This window comes from Lissotriton helveticus, chromosome 11, assembly GCF_964261635.1.
Source record: "Lissotriton helveticus chromosome 11, aLisHel1.1, whole genome shotgun sequence".
Classification (NCBI taxonomy): domain Eukaryota; kingdom Metazoa; phylum Chordata; class Amphibia; order Caudata; family Salamandridae; genus Lissotriton; species Lissotriton helveticus.
Genome location: NC_136072.1, coordinates 820,164,542 through 820,186,585, shown reverse-complemented (window position 1 = coordinate 820,186,585; position 22,044 = coordinate 820,164,542). Strand labels below are relative to the sequence as shown.

At 42.4% G+C, this 22,044-nt stretch overlaps 2 protein-coding genes across 7 annotated transcripts in view; one reads left to right on the top strand and one right to left on the bottom strand.

Annotated features, from left to right (window-relative positions):
* The window catches only part of LOC144792096 (uncharacterized), a 710,230-nt gene that overhangs the window by 172,889 nt on the left and 515,297 nt on the right, over positions 1-22,044 (bottom strand). The gene's annotated exons all lie outside the window — the stretch shown is intronic.
* CNNM3 (cyclin and CBS domain divalent metal cation transport mediator 3) overlaps positions 1-22,044 on the top strand; it is a 289,936-nt gene that overhangs the window by 234,951 nt on the left and 32,941 nt on the right. The window lies entirely within an intron of this gene.

The following is a 22,044-nucleotide window of genomic DNA, read 5'->3' as shown; positions in this document are numbered from 1 at the left end:
CAAAAGACACTAAGGATTACGAGGTGTAGGAATCGCATGTCATCCATTGAGTATTTTTTCTGGAGACGCACAAACTCAGGATTTAAAACATACCACAGTGATTGGGATACGATTTTCTAATCCAAATGTACTACTATCCAAACAAACAGTTTTTAGCGATTATAGGATAATGAAAGTCTGGGGGAATACATAACATTCTAACCTATACCATACAGTTGCATGCAGCTCTGATGAAAGTTAATTGGTCACTGTGCTATTTAAGATAGTAATTTATGAACTGCAAGTAAGAAAAAGATCTCTGCAACAAGAGCAGTTATCCACTGAGCAACTCACATAAAATACAGTCCTTTTGTCTGCATGGTGCACTTTCTTTGCAGTAGGCATATTAACTAGGCCTGGGCATAATTTTTATCACGCTAATCAGAGTAATTTTTTTAATTCCTTTTTGGTAGGTACTCTTTGACGTAGAAATACCGATGATAATGCAATTACACCTGCTCCCGTAACTAAGAGTAATTTGGGGAAAAACAATCCTACCAGGAGAACACCCCTAGTGAATGCAAGTGGCTGATTGAGCTTGCTATTCGTGTTCTGCTGCATTTAGTGTTATTTCTCAATGCAAAATGCATCCTTGCGTCCAAAATGGAATTTAGCACTAGAAGCTGGGAGTAAGTTGGAGGGAAAATTCATCGGCAACAGCACATTTAGCGCTACTGCTTAGCACTAAATGCCTGTTCACGCCCGTTACGGCTGTTTGGGGGGCATTTGGCAATAAGAAAATAGTGCCAAATACGGGGGAGGTAAATGTTTTGAAAAACCCACCCCAGGAGCACATTTCGTAAGCATGATTGGCTCCTTTCCTTTGCTATTCGTGTTCTGTTGCATTTAGCACTATTTCTTAACATAAAAAGATTTCTTATACTCATTTTTGGACACAAGGGTGTATTTTTGCATTATGAAATAGAACTTAACATAGAATTACTCTTTTTTGCGTAATTATGCATAATCTCACCGAATTTTTAGATAATTCCGCTTGATTCCGCTACACTAATTACGCGATTTATGCCCACCTCCAATATTAACCCTCTGCTCTACTTTCAGATGAATCAAAACTACCACTAGAAAAAACTCTGAACTCTCTCCAGCAGGAAGATTAATCACCAGAGTTTTCTTGACATTTTTATTGTTGCCTGACAACTGATATACACACAAAGCACTCTGCAGCAGGTGCTTTTAAGCTCATACCTTATTTCTAAACACAGCCCATCCCTGAGCTCAGCGCCAGGTGTGGCTTCACCAGCTGCACCGCTCTAAAGCCGTCCTGTAGATAGCATCCCACCCTCAGGCTTTTCATCCCAGCGTGGGGCTTCTTTAATTTTCAAGTGGTATTATCCATTCTCCGCAATAGTCTAGGTTTCACTAGACTGTATGTACATGGCTAACTGTGCTGTGTCTCTTTCACATCCTCTGACTTACATCACTTCAGACCATTCTTTTTTCTGCATTTCAAGCATCTCTTGAAATTTCAGGAGCACTCAAGGCACACCGCTCTGCATTTTCTAGCCCGGTGTCTAACTGCATCCATTAGTGTTGAAGGCATCAACAATGGAAAATCACTTAAGAGTACTGTTCCTATTGCCTGCTTTGACTGAAAAACACAGTAATCACTGGGTATTTAAGGGTGTTGTTACTGGTGGCCTTCTGTGGAGCACACACTCCTGACATCTCTTCAGAGAACACCTCTTCTACATAGGGTGACCAACCGTCCGTAAATTTCACGGACAGTCCGTAATTTCGGCCGTCTGTCCGTTGTCCGTGAAGGATTCTTTAACGGACGCCATTTGTCCTTCATTTTAACAGGGCACCGGTTGCCTCACCCTAAAGCCGGCACAGCTTGCACCCACCTCCCTTCTTCACTCCGATGCTGCACCAAAGCTCCTCAGATACTCAGCAGCATTGGAGAGGCACAGCGGGATGGCCACCCTCACACCTCAAGCCTTTGATGACCTGTTAAGAGGTGCTTGAAGGTGACTGAGAGGGAGGGGCTGCAGGTTCAGGAGCAGCGACATCTATTCACATGCAAACAGCCCTGAATGCATCATGTCTCTGCTATTTAGAGTCGGGCTCACACATTCCATTTCTACCCAGGGCCCCAAACATCCTAGACTTAGCCAGATTACACCCCTGATTACACCGGGGCAGCAGGTGCTTCTCTCCACCGAGCTTAATTACTGTCACTAAATTGTAAGCAAGCCTCGGTTCTTCAAACATGCAGTCTATAATGTAAGAAAATAAAGAAATGGCACAATCGCACCTACACTGATTAACAAAGTATGGAGGACAATCAGTTCAATCAGTTCTCTTAGAGTATCTCCTGTAAGTACTGTACATCACAGTGGGGGATGGCATTTTGGACAGAGAGCCTGTCTTCTCGTTGTCTTGTGCAGGAGGGGGCGGGGTGCCCAAGATGATTCTAGAATACTGCATGCCCACCCCTGTGCCCACTTTGGTGGATCATGTTCCCTCTCCTGTGATGGCTCCTGTCCCCCCCATGTGGTGGCTCCTGTCCCCCCCATGTGGTGGCTCCTGTCCCCCCCCATGTGGTGGCTCCAGTCCACCCCCCGCCTGTGATGGCTCCTGTCTCCCGATGTTGTGGCTCCAGTCCACCCCCGCCTGTGATGGCTCTTGTCCCCCCCTGTGGTGGATCCTGTTACCCCTCCTGTGATGGCACCTGTTTCCCCTCCCCCCACCTGTGATGGCTTCTGTCCCCCCTGTGATGGCTCCTGTCCCCCCCCCCTGTGATGGCTCTTGTCCCCCCCCCCCCTGTGGTGGAACCTGTCTCCGCCCTGGGTGGCTTCTGTCCCAGTCTTGGAACGGCCCCTGCAGCGAGGGTGAAGTTCTTGATGGGCCTCTTCTCAAAAGGGCTCAGCTCAAAATTAATATGGAAAGGTGGGCGAGTAAGTAAGTGAAGGGATGGGTGAATGGCTGGATGAATTAGTGAAAGGGTGAATGGATGAATGAAAGATTGAATAAATGGATAATGAGAGAGGATGGATGGATTGATGAGTGAGGGGAAGGATGGAGAGAAAATGTAAATAGCTGGATGTATGGGTGGAAGGGTAGCTGGATGATGGATGAGGGGAAGGATGGATGATGGATGAAAGGAAGGATGGATGAGGGGAAGGATGGATGGATGAGGGGATGGATGGATGGATGAGGGGATGGATGGAGGGGAAGGATGGATGATGAGGGGAAGGATGGATGGATGAGGGGAAGGATGGATGGATGGATGGATGGATGGATGAGGGGAAGGATGGATGGAAGAGGGGAAGGATGGATGGATGAGGGGAAGGAAGGATGGATGGATGAGGGGATGGATGGCTGGATGGATGAGGGGATGGATGGATGGATGAGGGGATGGATGGAGGGGATGGATGGAGGGAAAGGATGGATGGATGGATGGATGGGTGGGTGAAAGGATGGATGGATTGATGATGAGGGGAAGGATGGATGAGGTGAAGGATGGATGGATGGATGATGAGGGGGGTGGGTGAAAGGATGGATGATGAGGGGAAGGGTGGATGGATGTATGATGAGGGGAAGGGTGGATGGATGGATGATGAGGGGGTGGGTGGATGGATGGATGATGAGGGGGTGGGTGAAAGGATGGATGGATGGATTGATGATGAGGGAATGGATGGATGATGAGGGGGTGGGTGAAAGGATGGATGGATGATGAGGGGAAGGATGGATGGATGGATGGATGGATGGATGGATGGATGGATGGATGGATGGATGATGGGTGGGTAGAAGGATTGATGGATGGATGATGAGGGAAAAGGATGGATGGATGGATGATGAGGGAAAAGGATGGACGGATGATGAGGGGATGGATGGATGATGAGGGGAAGGATGGATGGATGATGGGTGGGTGAAAGGATGGATGATGGGTGGGTGAAAGGATGGATGGATGGATGAGTGAGTGGGTGGATGGTGGGTGGGTGAAAGGATGGATCAGTGGATTGGATGGTGGGTGGGTGAAAGGATGGATGAGTGGGTGGGTGGATGGTGGGTGGGTGGATGGTTGGGGGGATGATGGGTGGGTGGGTGGGTGAAATGATGGATGGATTGATACGTGCAAGGGTGAATGAATGAACGTATGAGTGAAAGGGTGGATGTAAGGATGGATGTGAGCACATTACTCATCACTGCATAAAAAAAGTTATAAATAAACCACGCGAGGGATACTGTAATTACTGATGAGTAATGTGCTCACTGTTCTCAGTTTTGCACTTAGAACTGAGGGATGAGGTAATGTGCAAAATGCATGTTTCCCCCATTCTTTCCTGATGAAAATTCTGCCAGTAAAAATTCTTGGGATGAGATATGTGTGCCCTGTTTCCGTTTAAATCAGAATAGATTTTACATTGGTATGAAGGAAGTGTGTTTGCAAGAAAAGGACAGAACTTGTTATTTATCATTTGCACATACAATTAATGGATTCTTTTAACTTCCATTTTTATCTTGAATGGAGTAATACTTTCCTAAAAATGCCCTTTTTAACTTTCACCTTGAAACAGTTCGTGTGGGGCACAGAAAACAATTGTCTATGTACACACCAGTAATAAATGGTGTTTCGTTTTTATTAAGCGCATAGCTACCCTCCACAACTTGTACTAGTGCAGAGTTTAAATTGCAGTGGTATTAGGGGTTTTGATGCATCCCCGAGTCCTACGAGGGAGAAATCAGGAGCAGTAATGTACGATTTGTTGGATATTTGCCTTGCATAATGTTTTCGACTTTACTGAATATGCCGCGCTTACTTGAAACATGTGATTTTTAAAGCAGAGTCCGTGAAATGAATGGTTTTAAAAACATGCCTGTGAACTTTATGCGCAAGGATTTAAGCAAAACAACTTTGCAAGTCTGCTCAAAGAGAAATCACTTCACCCGATTTGAATAGCCTTTCCTCTGCCCCTTGGAATGGTAATACGGGCTGCCTGAAGAAAGAAAAAAACTGTAAGGTTTCAGGATGGCCAGGCGCAGGTATGCAAATGCACCTTCGCGCATAACAAAGGGGACATTAGCGGTCAAGAGGCGAGCGCGCTGGAGTCACCTGAAACAGGAAACTCTCCCAGCCTGGGGGATGGGCCCTGCTGAAAAGACGGCACCTTGGCAGGGAAAGGCAACATGAGCTGTGACTGTGACTGACTGGGACACTGAGAGCAGAACGAGGTTTAGGCATCCAGAGACTGAACCCAGCCTACCTCTGATAGCGATTTTACAAACATTAATAAAACAGTTTGTGTAATTTAGAGATGCAGGCATTAATCCATACAGAGGTTTATTTCTCATTAAAATTTATTGGGAGAGTATGTGACATGTCGCCTCAACATCCTGTTATTCTGGGCAATTCACATACTCTCCAAGTGCCTACAAAACAAGCATTGTCATAGCCAATAGATCTTGCCTTTGGCACCTAATGAGTGTTTAGTGATGCAGCACGTTATCCTGGGTGTTCCAACATCTACTGTGATTTCATGTGCCAATGAGGATGTAAGGAGGCTATGTACAACAAGAATGTGTGTATACTGAATTCTAGATGCTAGGAACGATGGGGAACAATTAACACCAATCTGACTTTTATTAAATAAAGCTGCCTAGAATGTTGTGAGGCCAGTGTTGTTCACTGTAGATCGAGATTACATAGAAAGCAGGTTTTCTTTTTAGAAGTCTGTCCCATAGTTAACTGTCACCTCAGGGCCACTTCTACACATTTTACTGGAAAGAATGCATATTGGTGTAGCTACCTCTTTTGACCATACATGGAGTCAAGGGGGAGGATCAGTATGCATATGGTCAGTTTAGTCAGTCCAGCTTCCATTTTGTTTGAGGATTACATCGCTTTTCTGTAGACAGGAGTACATAGTGCTAGGACCTGGGCAAATGAGTAGTGGCAATTAAACCCCAGCACTGTGGTGTTACAAATCTCTGCACAAAATGCGATTTTTGATAAAACTTCAAAAGTCAATAGGTGGGGTGCGAGAATGCCATCTTAAAAACTTTGGGGATTTATTAAGTCATCAGAACCGATCTATGTTGCCCTTCATGATAGAAGTTCAACAACAACAACTATTGCATCACATCCAATTCCGAAACCGTGCACACAATTAAAGTTACCTATAATAAGCAGTAAAAGCAGCCAATCACAAAGGCATTTGTGGTGTAAACACAATTTACTTTTCTTCTACTTGTCTTATTAAGTAATTTAGTGAACACGTCTTTACTTTGGTACGTTTACTGCGGCACTAAAAATTATGTTGCTCATCGTGCGCGGTTTAAAGGTCTATCACGCAAAACCTGTGGCTCAGGGGAATAGAGTATTGAGAGTGGAGCATAAATAACAAGGGGAGTATGATGAATATAGAGCTCAAGGTAAAAGGAGAGAGAGTGTCAGCCAGAGAGGAAAGAAACTGTGAAATAGAGGAAGTGAAATACAACAGAATGAGCGAGAGTAAAATGAAAGGAGGAGGAGAAATGAAACATCAAAAAAGAAAAGGACACCAAACACGAGTGAAGAAAGAAATATAGGGATCAAAATAGAAAATGTGAGACAGGAAGAGGGGAGAAAGGAGAAATAGAGGTAGTGGAATATGAAGGGAAGAGGGTGGAGTAATATCCAAAAAGAGAAAGGAGGAGGAGAAAGATGCAAAGACAAAGAAGGAGAATGAAATGGGAGGTCTCGAGAGAGGATAGGAGCGAGCGAGGAAGAAAATGAGACCAAGATTTAAAGTTAAAGAGACTGACAGAAGGAGCGGACAAGAAAGAGAGCAAGAGAATGAGAGGAAAGGGAGTGTGCCTTACAATTGGAACAGTTGTAGAAGTCTGACTATAGGGCTAACTAGTAATGAGTGACAAGGTCAGCCTGGCTTTTACCCAGCAGCAAATTGTGTTGTGTGACTTGCAGTTTCACTTTTAACATATGCAGTTCGCTAAAATGTTAATTGTGTGACTGAAAGTGCCATATACAGCTTTTCGGCTATCAGCACACCAAACGCGTTCCTGAATTAAAGGGCGCACTCCTTTAATTCTAAACGCATCTTTAGCGCCTGGATACCCTCGAGGTTGATTAGCCACTGTACAAGTTCCAATTGATTAATTGTAAATAGATTCTCTTTAATCTCTCCTCCTGAAGCTATGGTTATGACTTGATGGGTAGAGTAAACAATAACTGTTCACTAAGTATAAATGGTCAGCTGGTCCGTTCTGGAGTCCTTATTGTCTGCTTTTTATTTATATAGCACTTAGGAATCCCTGATGAGGGGATACATATGGAAACTAAATGCTGTAGCCCATAGATGTGAATTATATCTCCATATTTCCACAACATATGACTTAGGCAGCGTAAACCTCACAGCATGGCTTAGAACTGCATTAAAAATGCTAATGCTCACAAACTAGAAAGATAGCTCAGTGGGCGAATGTGTCAGTGGCGTAGAGCTGAATGCCACCTTCAGCCACGTTTAAAACCAGATGAGGCATTCAGCAGATCAAGTACTAATGGACCAGCATGGTTGCCGAGGCTATCCAAGCTTACAGACTGGACCAATTCCTTCCCCGCGCTTTCCTACGCTCTCACGGGACCAACCAGATCCCTACAATACAGAAGCCTTAAAAACAAGCATTTGTAATCCTGCTCCAATTTTGTTTTCTGTAACTCAAGGGAATACAAGCCACTTTCTCCAAAAGCAATAGTTGCTATCCTTCGTCTTCTTCACAAATCCATATAAGTATCGCAAGGCCATATCGTACCAAGGGGTATAATAAAATTTTATACTTTTGAGAAGTGGTCTAACCTCCAAGTTGAACAGCACAAAAAGTGATACATGGGATGCTTGAGTGAATCTCATTCACTCGTAATTACAATGGTCACATTCCAATGCACCCTTTTTTAACTTACCTCTTCATTTACAGTCAGGGAATAATCATATAAGTAGTTTTTCACATTGAGAAAACATCCCAACATACATCCCTATATGGCAGTAGGCAGTGCTTTAAATGGGAAAAATAAGTGCAGGTACTCATTAAAATGAGCTAGAGGTGTAGTGAGGGGGCGGGGCTAAAGGTAAGACCTGATGATACTTCATGGCTTCTATTATTAGTTGCAGGACACATCAAAACACATGAGAAATGTGTTTATATAAACAAAGCAAGTTAACTCATTACACAAAAATGAAAGAGAAATGCTATAATATGTTAACATTTCCTTTTTTTGCAATAGATGCACCTTCTCAATGCCATACTGTTAATTGCTGTTGTTTGGCACAAAACCATATATTTTTCAGCACATGAGTAGAAAGAAACTGAAAATACCCCCACGTCACACCAAAGCTCTTATGGCACCAAGCAAATGAAGCAAATCATCATGACCCTCCTCAGAAGATATCTCTTGTCTCTTCCACAGATCTATCCATTCATCCTTTCATCCTACCATTTACCTGCTGATGTCCACCATTTAACATTTACATTCTGCCGTCCTTTCTGTCTTTCATCCATCATTCAGTTTTTCACCATTCTGTCTGTCCACCCTTCATATAAACACCTATCCATCCATCCAACTCAAAACCTATCCATTCTTCCTTTCACTCATCCATCTTTTTATCCACTCTTTCGCTCATTTATTAATCCTTTCGCTCATCTATCCATCAACCCCTTCACTCCTTTATTCCATCCAACCTTTCATTCCATCCACCCTTTCACTTAACCCCTCCTTTCACTCATCCATCATCCACCCTTTCATCCATCCATCCTCACTCCCTTTCATTCATTATTCAAATGAGCCCTGCTGAATAGCTCAGCTGGGGCTCAGATCGGGGCTGCAGAAGCGGCGCCTTGGCTGCCAGATGCACAGTCCACTCCGGCTCACCAGCACAGCCAATGAGCCTTACTTTTTTCTTGAGTACTGGTACTCTCAACGGCAGTAGAGAAGGGCTGGTACTCAGTGATAAATCTGAGAAGTGCCGATACTCAGTATCGGTGAGTACCGGCCCATTTAAAGCACTGGCAGTAGGAATAATTTGCTTTCCGCTTGTAGGGGCTCCGACCTTTCGTTATTCCAAAATGTAGTCTAGCAAGGCAGCATCAAAAAGGGTGCTCCATGAATGCCTTGCTGACATCAGGCTTTTCATCGATAGATTGATGAATGAGAGGCAGTTGGAGTATCAGGGAGGGTGACATATGGCACGCCGTTCGCCCCTGTTGAGTGACGGTGCAGGTTAGAGTGAGCCCCACAGGCCTGAAGATGGCCCATTGCTCTAGACTGCTGGTGATTTGCTGAAAAGGCCCCTGTCCTACTTCAATCCATCACATTTTACCTGCGACTGCTGAGGTGGTCACAACAGGGCTGCTGACAACCGTTCTTATCTCGGGATCATTGAGGCGGTATCCCCCTTACCTGGGAATCGTGGTTCTCATTATGTAACCCAGCAAACACCGACAGCATCTAATGGGACCCTGCCTCCATCAGCCCATGCATTTAGCAGCCACTGGAGGGCAGAGGTGAAGAAAAGCCCAGAGCGCAAGTGTTTATTTACACTTGTCAGAGTCCCAGGCTCACAAAGCACATCTGCGAAAAAGCTCAAAGTGTGGGTGGGTAATGTTGTCAGACTTTAAATGCTTAAAGGTTATGCTGTAAAACACTATCATAATTGAGGGGAGTGAGTCTTTTACATGCTCGGGCCCCGGTATCACTACACATGCTGAAGTACCACTTGGAGACACTTATGTCAGAAAAAAGCCCAGGCATATTTCTATTGTAAGGTCACACGACACACTCACCATAGAATCTGAACACTTTGGGCCCGATTCACTAAAGTAATCTGAGACAAAATCCTAAGGTTACGACTTTTTGTATTCACAAAAGGCATTTAGTAGTAGTACTACAACTAAACGCCTTTTGTGAATACCAAAAGTCAAAATGTTAGGATTTTTCTCAGTTTTGTAGTAGTAAAGTTAGGAATCCTAACTTTACTACTCCTAAATGCCTTCTGTCAATACCGAAAGTCATAAAGTTAGGATTTTGCCTCAGATTAATTTTGTGAATCGGGCCCTATGTCTTCCTGGGAGACCTCAACTTCCACCTGGACTCCACTGACCTACTGGAAAGATTGGACAACTTTGGACTCAAGCAACTGGTTACATACCCCAAACACAAAGCAGGATAAACGCTAGTCCCCATCTTCACGTCCATCAACAGAATATGATACAGCCACACCACAGAAGTCACCTGGTCAGACCACTCCATCGTACACTTCACCCTCGATGGACCCCCCCCATACCACCCCCAACTGCCCCAGTGCCCCACTGCACAGCTGGAGCAGTGTCACTCAGAACCAGTGGATCGACGCTCTCAGCATCACACAGCCTAACACTGCTGTTGTGATTTTTGTCATGGGCAGAGCTTTACATACAGACCAGTTAATTTTGTAAAAAAGTTATCAGGACATTAATGTTGGTTAGGAAACCTTAATCGTTACAAGTGCAACCACAATACCATCTGCATAAAACAGAAGTGTCATTATGCTCCATATGTCTCTGCTTTGTGTGATTGCCATCTCAAATAAAAACAGAGTTAGTAAAACAAGAGTGGGGACAGAGGACAGACCATTCTAGTGCCCCTCAAGATGAGGAACGGTTGTGAGATAAAGCTCCAAATGTTTATCTGAGTCAGTCACTTTATATAGCTTCTGCACTTTTTCAATGAAATCCCTGCACAGACTCAATTTACCTATTACCATGAATAGATACCTGCACTGTACGTAGTCAAAGGCCTTTTCTGCAACCAGCAATATTGCTAGTTTGTCATTTGCTTCATTCTTTACGTGCCACTGTAGATGTATAATGGTTCTAAGGTGATTGCCAGCTCATATGCCTAGAAACAACACCACTGCATCCTTGTACACCTGTATAATAGTGGTACCAACTTTGCTTTATTCAATTTATAATATTGAACTGGAAAGCAATCATCATACTTATCGTTCCCCTTACTCATACTGTCCAGGGCATTGCTAGTTCATCTTCCTTGATGTCCCCACACAGGAAAGGCCTCCATCTCTCTGTCTGTCATGGTCTCGGAAGTGGCTTGGCAATTACTATCATGATGCATAAACTCTGACGGGACAATCCTTAGACTATCATTAGACTCTATCTCAGTGGGGGCCGTAGCATTACTATAATCACGTATTACCTCTTCATAGACATGAACTTGATTAGCACACTATATATGTGTGATCTTAAACTTGTCTATCATCACATACTATCTGTGTGAAGGTTTGAACATGACTTTTATCATGTACTGAGACAATCTGGTCATCACACTATCTGTGTGGGGACTTGCACAGCTATCAGCACACTCTATCTCAGCACGTCTTGAATAAGAACACTATAACATACTATCTCCCTGGGGACCTGGCCATTACTCTCATCACACACTATTTCTGCATGTCTTGGATGTGAATATCATAACTACTACCTCTGTGGGGAGTTGAACATGATGGCCACCACATACTAACAGATGTATGGTTCACAATCTTGCAATAGAGTTTTTATTAAAGAAACCTCATTTTAAGAAGGCCGGCAATATGCCACATGCACAAGCGTTCGCCGTGATGTGTGTCCTAATGCATGTGTGAATGAGCTTCATGACACAAGAATGTGTCATGACACAAGCCTCTGCTTTAAATGTACTAATCTAACATGGCGGCCAACCATGTTAGATTAGTAAATTCAAATGTAAATAAAGTGAAAGTAAAAGAGTGCAATATACAGAAGGAAGCAAATGGAGCAGAAGCATTTTGCAGATGCCAACCCATTGTAAACCAATAAATATAGACAGGAAGGAAATACCTGCACTTCCATGGAATGTTAAATCTAAAATAAAAAACAGCTCCACAAGTATGCAGAAGAAGGATAAAAAACATTCACTCACAACACTGTGAGATCAAAATGCCCCAGGGTGGAACAAACACAGGGACAGGGAGAAAAGCCATTGAATCAAGACATCTGATATAAACAATAATGGCTGTCCAATCACGAGCAAGTGGCTGTCCCAAAGTCCACTCTAAGTACATGTAATGTTTTGGACACAACAGGTCTTGCCAACTTGATGGTCAGGGGTGTGCATGGCTTCATGTGGGTGGGATGGCGGGTACTGAATTGATGCATAGTGGGATCCATTGCTTGTACTGCAAAGCATGATTGGTCTGCTTGTGTTAAGCTGGAGTTGTCTATCTCTGATGTCTCAGCATGGTTGTAATCCATGGCTGTTCCTACCTTCCTAAAATCTGTGCACCTGATGCCTGAGGGAGGTTGCTAGCCCCCTTCTCACGTCAGTTGCTGGGTGAAATTCACCCATTCCCAGTTGTGTGGCCAAGGATCTCATTTCCGAAAATGCATTCAGATGTATGGTGGATACAATTTTGATAAATCAAATAGATAGACTGATCGACAGATTTACAAATAGATAGAGGGATGGGCAGACAGATGTACAGATGTACATACAAATAAAGGGATATATAGATGGACAGACGCACTACTAAGGATAGATTGAAGGAGAAACAAATATAGACAAAGACCGATCTATGTAGCTAAAGATGTCTCTGTTACAGGTAGAGGGATCAAGAGAGAGTGAGATAGAGGTTAATGGACAGACAAATAGCTTTAGATAGAACTGCATTTAGATTCAGTTCAGTGTGTATTTCCTTCCTTTCTTCCTTCTGTCCTCCTTCCTGTCTTCTAGTATGTTTCATAAACCCACCCCTCTCCTTGTCTTACTCTTTCCCTGTCTTTTACTGTCTCTCCCACTTCCTCCCTCCATTTCGATTTCACATCTCTCCCTGTCTTTCTTTTTTTCTCTCTTCCTACTTTTCCATCTCTGTTTCTGTCTTTCGCCCACTGTTTTTGTCTCTACCTATCTCTCCCTCCTTATGACACTATCTGGCTTTATTTCTCTCTCACCAATTCTAACCCTGTTTCTCCTTGACTGTCACATATGTCTCATATTTGGCTGTCTTTCCTTATTTCTTCTCTCTCCCTTCTTGTCTTTCTCTGTTTCTGTCTTTCTTTCTTGTTCCCTGTCTATCTCTGTATCTCTATCTTTCGATGCCTCTCACTAGCTTTAATTTATCTGCCTCTCCTGTCATTCCTGTGCCCTCCCCTGTCTCCCCATATCTCTGACTTTCTCTCTCCCTGTCTATTTCTCTCACTGGTTATGTTTGACTTTCCTTATCTCTAAATCTCTCTCTCCTGTTTACCCCTATTTCCTTGTTTGTCTCCAAGACTTTTACCACGTCGTTCTCTCCCTAAATCTTGATTCAACTTGTATCTCTCCCCATCTCTCTCTGTTTTCTCTGACTTTGTCCATTTCTCCCTATGCTCCTCTTACTATTTTCCCCATTCCCTCCCCATTTTCCTCCCCTGGGCCGTTCTTACTGTCATGGGTGAAATGTACATTAGAGGCTGAATGCTTTATTTTCCTATGCTTAGCTATTTATGCTAAATGAAAGGAAGAGGATGTCGACTCCATAAATGGGGATCCAGGTTCGATTCTCGGCTCTCAGTGTCAGCTCAACACCCTGTGATTCTGGGCGTCACTTATTCTCCCTGTGGCTAGGAACGTTAATGTGTCCTTGTGTAACGTACCAGGTGCTGTGTAAAGCGCTCCAATGCCTTCGGGTCGAGTTTCTGCTACATAAACCTGCAAAGGTTTCAGTCCTGGAAGGTTAGACCTGCAATGTTTACATTGAAGGATGAATAACTAGACTTGAATTATTTGCCAGCATGTAGTGCACCAAAGTCCTCCCTCTCGTTTGCTTCACTAACAAAAAATAAAATGTATCAAAAACTATTAACTTTAGTTTTTGTGTTTTCACCCTGGAATTTCTAGTGCATAATCATGTGGTTATTGGATGACTGCAAAGAAATGCCAGCTTCATGTATCAGCCTTTGTCAAATACCTATTAATGGTACAAATTGTCACACGCAAAACAAACTATGGGGCTTCCGCGGTTGCCTTGTTAAATTCAGTGTCCGTATTATGTTTTGAAGAGTGGCTCTCGTTGTTGCAACCAACCTGAGTTTGGAGGTTGGGGGAGGGGAGGTGTTCCTTTCATTCCTAACTTGAGGCTCACCTCTGTGATCAGCCGAAACACAAAGGCTGTGATCTGCATACATTAACACTTTGACGGCTGCCCAGGAAGTGCTCTGCCCAGAAGGAACTGCTAACGCCCTGCTCTTGCACCTGTCGCCTGAGAAAGGGGAGATATTTTCTTTACAGCTGTTTTGTAGGGCCCAAATTATGATGAGCATGTTCTCTTGCTGTTAAAAAAAATATATAACGTGGTTTTGCATGGTGTAGCATGAGGCAATTTTGCAGTTTTCTTTTTCATGAGTTTATGCACATTTGAAACCTATTTAAGGCACTTTGGCACCTCATTTAAGGCCTGAATAAGATAATCAAAGAGAATGGTGAGCACAGCCCTATTCAAACAATTCGAGGATTCCCCCCACTTAGGCTGTTCTCAGACAGAGTGGACGCAGACATGCAAGGTAAAAAGCAAAGCGCTATGTGGAAGCCAAATTGTAAACGATTCCTAGCCGTGGAGGGCAATGCACATCCCTGATCAGTTCAAAAAAGGTAACAGCTTATGTAGCAGGTGTAGAGTAACACAGGCACTCTTGTGTTAACCTGTGAAGCACTACCTGCAAAATCAGATTTCAAACTTCTATTACTTCCTTCACTGAAATTGTATTTAAAACGTCACAGAGCAAAATTGTAGGCGTTGACTGCTAAATTTCCTTTGTGGATTTGAGCAAGTTGAGTTTGTAATTTATTTATTTATTTAATTGCATTTATATAGCGTTTACTACCCCTGACGAGGCGTCAAAGTGCTTTTGTGACCTTCTGTAAAGTCACTGGCTTCTAAATCATGTTTGTTTTTTCTTGAGACATTGCAATACTTTGCAAAAAGTTGTATTTGTTAAATTAGAGGAGGGCCATCATATATGTAGGGCGCTCTGCATTCCAAGCCATTCATTTAGTGCTACAAAGAGCAAAGCACATGCATTTCGTTCCATGTTGCTCACTGATTTGATTTCCACTACCTATTGAAATAGTATTTGTATTTTGTCTTCCTGGACATGTTATGACTGAGGCCTCTTATGTCTCCTATTATTTTTGTTTTTTGTTGTTTAAATGCAGTGCACTGATTCAGCAATCGAGAGACAAGCGATCCACTGGTGTAATGCCCATTTCTATAGGTTGCGCCCGGAATACCTGGGTGATCTCTTCAGGCATATGCTATAGCGAGGGGCACAAGAATTATGCAGCAGGGGAGGACCAAAATATGCAGCAGGTTTGAGCAGATTATGCAGCAAGAAAAGGGAAATTATGCACTAAAAGATGGCAGATTTAAAAAAAAATAATAATTTTTGATAACTTTATTTCGGCCGAAGGCCATAAAAGCACAAATAAAATATGTACATACAAGATAAAAGACATAAATAGTTAGGTACCTTGGTAAAAAAAATTATTAAACAATAAGTTATAAAATGAAAGATAACAATCATTACAATTGATCACAATTTAACACGATTAATCAAAGTAGACCTTCTACCCACATACCATATAAAAAGCGGGAGACCGAGAACACAATAGGAGGTGAAGTATCATATCTTAAAATTCTACAAGCTTGAGCACATTGTTTTAAGCCCAAATTTCAGCACAACGGAGCCAGCCAGGATCTCCGTATTACACTATAGGCAGGGCAGAAGAACAAGACATGGACCATATCTTCTTTACTGTTGTTACAAGCTGGGCAGATTCCCTCTTCTCGTCCCGCCCATTTGATTTTTTAATAGTATTACTTGATTCTTTTCTCATTTTTAAACTTGGTAACACTGTCAGTGCATTGGCTGTGCCTCTTTGGAACCAGTTTACCACCCTAATATAGTAATTGCAACAGAAAGGTGACTAGTTAACCTTTGCAAAGATCCTTCCATTGCGTGGCAATAGATGTTGCTTCTTTTTTAGTAACTTTTGAACCGTTCAAACAAGAAACAATTTTTTTGTTAAAATCTGCAGATTATGCGGTAGAGAGTAGATTCTGTGACCAATGCAGCAGATCTATACTCATGTTAAAATCGCTGCTGCCACACAATTGCATAATTCCAGTGACCCCGACTATAGCTGACCATACAATGATTGTTCCTCTGCTGGTACACAGTGGATTCATTAGAGTTTATATTGTTTCTGGTTAGAAAATAGCCATTCTGATGGGTAGCTCTTTTAATGGTCCTGTGTGAAGGCAAGAGTATTTACTATAGTTAATCCATGATTGACCCCCACCACAGCTCCCTCGCATCTTAGCTTCTTTCACATCTGGACACCTCCAATGCCAATATTCAGTGTTCTTTAAACTGTTTGATAGTCTAATCCAAATGGTAGATGTCCACTAGGCCTGAGAAAAATGTAAATTACCCTTGCGTAGTTTGAGTAATTTGGGGAATTTCGTGTTGCACTTGTTATGTAAAATCCCTGAAAGTATGCCATTAAGTCACATCACCTAATTATGTGGCATTTGCTACAAACATTTATGTTGAACACTCAGGAGGAATGCGGACAAACAGAACGTGAGCAGGTATTGCTCATGCCAATTGTCTTGTTTGAGCTATAATATGCTGCAGAATGTGTGCCTGTGTCAAAAAATGACTTATTGGTTATTTTGTGCTAAAATATAGCACTAAAAGCCAGATTCACATTGTGCATTTCGTATAATTTTCATAAAATTTTGTGTAAGTGCGTAAAAGCAAATCACATGAATTTCTCACACTCCTACTGTCCACATGCATGAACAGCAACATCTTTTCTAACACTTTTCCCACCTACCCAGGCATATACACAGCTATACTGCTGCTGTGACAAATTTTGCAAAGCTGCTGTCATATACACACAAGAGAGGGAGTTGGCCTAATGGCTAGGGCGCTCGACCTCGGACCTAGATGAACTTGGTTTGAGTCTCGGTAACGACGCCAAACGTCCCGTGATTCTGGGCAAATCACTTAATCTCCCCGTGCCTAACAAAAATGAATGTGTGTCCTCATGTAACGTAAATGGTGCTATGTAAAGCGCTATGATACCTGATTCAGTTCGGGTCTAGTTCGTGCTATATAAAACTCTGCAAAAAAAAATCAAAAAAAACAAACAAACCAGAAACACCTCCCAAATGGGCCAGATTGCACCGACTCACTTTCCCCCCATCCATAGACTTAACACTAAGGTTTAAGCACATTATCTCACACTAATTTTTGCTTTATCTTCACACATTCTTCAATCCTTAGCACTGCCACAGAGTTTCACAATACCCATTTATAAATGCATTTCGGCCCTTCACCAGCTACATATGCCATACTATAGATGCATTTTTTTCATATAAATTGAAAGTACAGGAGGAAATAATTTGATTACTGAATTCAATGTTTTGTGACAGAAGTCTAGGCTCTGGTCTTAACTTACTCGCTACATCAAATTGTGTGTGCGCGGGAAAGACATTTCAATCCAATATTCCTAATTTTCTTCAGGTTGTGTTATGTATGTAATCTCATGTATTTATTGTTTTCTAGAGTATAATTATGTGCCATATACAATAATGGTATGTGTATTTGTAGAATGTACTCTCATCCATGATGGAATTCTAGTGATGACCAGGTGTCTGTGCATCGAAACCAGTCGAGACAGATCTTCAGGTTCTTTTGGAATTCAAGAAGATAGAAGACTCTGTCTGATGTGAAATGGAAGATCATTTAATGCTTTAGGTGTTATGTAAGACAATGCTGTGGTTTTGTGCATGCATAGAATGTGTGTGAATCGTACTGCAGAGTGTAGGTGACTAGGTGGTGGGTGAAAGGAGAGGTGGGTGGCCTGGTAAGTGGAGCCTAAGTTCTGTAGTGGCTTGAACATGTGTGTGGGAAGTTTGAAATGCACACATTTGTGCATTGGGAGTCAGTAGAGCTCCCTGGGATGTGATGTGATGTTATGTGAGTTATACGTGGTGGGTTGAGGATGAGTCTGGCTGCCACATTTTGGATGGTTTGTTGTCTTCTTGTGAGATGCTTGGTGATACAACCGGAATGAATGCTTGATGGTACGACCAGAGAGAATGTTTCAGTAGTCTAGTTTGCTGGTGGTGAGGGTGACATTCTTTTCTGGTGTTACTTAGGAGCCATAGAATATTCCTCAACATCTTTAGGGTGTGGAAGCAGGATGACTGTGCTTACTTGTGCTGTCAATGCCAGTTTGGTGTCAGTGATGATTCCGAGGTTCTGGTGCTAGGTGTGGTTGTGGGTATGAGTGCAGCCATCCAACAGGTGGAGTCCCATGGTATGGTGAAGATCACTACATTTGTCTTGTTGGTGTTGAGTTTGAGAAAGTCAGCTTTCATCCAGTTAGCGATTTCGTCATGCAAGTGATGAACTTGTTTCTTGTGTTGGGGTTCATGTCTGAGAGGGAGAGTATGAATTGTGTGACGTTGGTGTAGGAAAGCATGCTGAGGTATGTGCTGATGATTGTGGTTAGAGGGGTCATGTACCTCGAGGCACCCTAGAGAAGACTTTGTAAGCTTCTGAGTAGTGGGGTGCCAAGCTTATAGCGTTTGATCTATATAAAATCATAATTTTGAACATTGGTACTGCCAACTCCAAAAGTGTAATAGCTACTTGTCCCATACCTATCAAAGTAGGGCTATAAATAATGATTTTTTTTAATTTAATTAGAAAGTATGAATTGCAGGGAATATAATTAATTGACCTGCCAATAGGTCTGACTTTTAATTTGTTTATTCAGATCTGCTTCTTCCTAGTTACACCGGCCATTAGTAATCCTTAGTAAGTATTGGAATTTTCACTATCTCTCTATAATCATCAGCTCATGCTGAGATGCCCATCATGACTCAATAATCAACAGTGCCTGTTTGGGTTTGCATATATGATAATTAATTCTTAGTATATTGTCAGATTTGCACCACTACCTAGAAATCTTCACTACATGCCCAGCTTTGAATCATTACTCACTAAACCATGTCTATGTGCATGCTTAGATATACACCACTATTTATTAATTCTAAATGTGTGTTCACGTTTGCCCCACCATAACTATCACTATCATTATATATGGACAATTTAATGTCACTGACTTTGGGGCTATAAACACATATGTGTTTATGTTGTGTTTAGCCTCCATGGACACTGCATTTGAAATAAAACTGGTTATTCATTGATCTTATTTCAGAGCAAAGAATAACCATACTATGCTACTCAATTCTTTTGTTAAATACAAAATCACAAAAATCCATACTGTGTTATGTACCAAATTGAGACTGCAAATTTGTGCCAGTCTTAGGCTACAGATCTGTGCCCAGTGATCACCATGGGGACCCCATCCTTGGGGGGCAATATTTAAGTGTCCACAATAGCCTACCCCAGAACAATGTGGTTCCCTGCTCGCAGTCTCCCAGACTGGGAACTCCACTCGTCAGAGCTGGAGCAATCTAGACACACTTGATTCCTCACAATAGAGCCTCAAGGTGCACTTCTATATATTGTAAATGCGCTTCACTCTGAGCCACATTATCAGAGAAGCCGTCAACCTTTTTCTTAAAAAAATGAAATGCGATATTTTAGGTATTATTTTAAATACGAAGTGCCCTCGTTTTGTATTATAATTCCTTATTATAATCTGAAAGTCCTCTTGAAAACAATTTCATAAATGTCTATGAAGATTTTCGGCATTAAATATAGCACATGGAATAAACATGAATGCAAATCAACATGAAACAAAACAATGTCATGACTCATAAAGAGTAATTTTTCACACTGAATTTGATGAACGAAAGTATTTAAGACAGATTTTGATGCACCCTGTAGACAAAATCTTTCCTGCAGTCCCGCAGCTTGGATGTTACTATCACCTGCTTCAAGATGAAATATAAGGCAGGACTTAGGACTAAGTAGTTGTTTACAAATAAATACACCTTTGTGCAAAACAAAGGAACCAAAGGAACCATTAGCACCTCAACAGGCTGTGTGTTGGAACCTCCTGAAGTCAGTTGATTTCCATACTAGGGAATAGCCCTGCTGTGAAGACAGCACACCTTTGAGAAAGAAGGAACATCGGGGGCTCCTGAACTCCTGAGACTCAGGTGCCCAACTGGGCTGACTCGGATTACAGCTTGGCGCTATCTTGCGTTAAAACAATAAAGCCAAGTGTGTGATTTTAAAGTGTATAGTAAAAATAAATGCATCAGTGTGTTTATAGTAAATGTTCTAATTCACAAAAAACCTCCTGTCTGTGTCTGCAGCTGTCTCAGGAACTTGTACTATGTAATAGTGACAACCAACTCCCAGATCCCTTCGCAAGATAAACGCTGAGCATTATTTTGGAGCACTTTCTTAAGTCCTCAGATTGAAGGCAATGCACACTACAAATAGAGAGATTCGGGGAATTGAAAAATGACAATCCTGGAGACTAAGGCATATATGGGCAAAAGGGGAAAAATTTAATTTTAAATTACCCAATTTTGCACTTATCAAGTTAAAGAGCGCACTGAGGGTGATTGGTAACCCCAGAAGTGCAGAACCACTCTATCATTTGAGCAAATTTTGAATTTTTGTACTTTTATACAAGCTCTTTGTATCACATGCCCATCAACCTTGAGTTGAAAAGGGATTGGCACACAGACACTTCAAGAAAATACCTCTTAAGTGAGCCTCATTCTTTCTATGGGTTTAGCCAGCAGTTCAAACGTATTCCCTCATTAAGGACTTATTTTATATTCCTCCATTCTAAAAACGTACAACACTGACTCTGTGTTAGCTCTAATTTCTATTTATTTTGCTACTCCGAATGATTAAAAACATTCATCATCCAGCTGCCTGAGTAGTGCTCTGTAGTGTGTAACTGCACCATCTATCAGAGCATTGTAACCAGAAACATGGCTCTGCTGTCTGTCTGTAGACCACGTCTGGTTATTTTATCTGGTGTTAAGCCCTGCTGTATTAAGCCATGGCTTTAAGATATATCCTACAGGAGAGGACATTATTGCAATTTCAGAATGCAAGAACTGTATCTCAAAGGATACTTACTTACTCGGTACAGGCCATGAACCAGGAATCTCGAGCAATCTCTGTTGTGGGCTTTTTTTCGGACTCCCGGTGTAACCCATCTCTTTGCAGTAAGCCTCAAGGCATCGATGGTAGGTGTTTCTTGGCCTTTCTTTTTAGGTCGAGCCTTCGCAGCGCATGCGCTGCAAAGGAAAACGACCTTTTCCTAGCGCTTAGGCTTTTCAGCCAAGCACGTGCACGCGTTGCCATTGCCTTCAATGGCAATGCGTGCACGTCAGGAGATCCACTCGCGGGAGCGCGCGGCCCATGTGGTCGCAATTATCGCTCCCGCGAGTGAATCTCTCCTCCCTGCTACAGCACAAGCACTTTTTTTCTTGTTTCACTAGGAGCTTGAGTGAAACAACAATGTGAACTAAAATAAAGTCTGTGTAATGTTTTCTGCTGACGTCGGGCGAGTTCTTTAAATAACAGGATAAACGGGCGTGAGTCATTGGTGAAAACTCAAAATATTGTGATGAGCCTGGTGTTACAGTAAGCTGACAGTCATCTCGCTCCAAGCCCGACAGATAGGAGTTGAACTGTTTACCGAAAACACGCATGTTCCGACACAATTTTTCGAAGTCTTGAAAACAAATCCTGCCGATGCAAACTGGCCGTGGCCACGGTTTGAACTAAATTCACACGACCACGGAGGGCAGTAATTTTTACAAAAAATAGCCCTGACGTTCGTTTTTAAAGTGGAATATGCACGGCATAGAGGCGCTATTTCTTGATACATTTATGAGTGACGTTTAGTGTTGAAGATTCTGTCATTCGAGTCCCGGCAACCAACTTTTAGCCAAAAACGTTGTGTGATTTGTGGCAAATCACCCT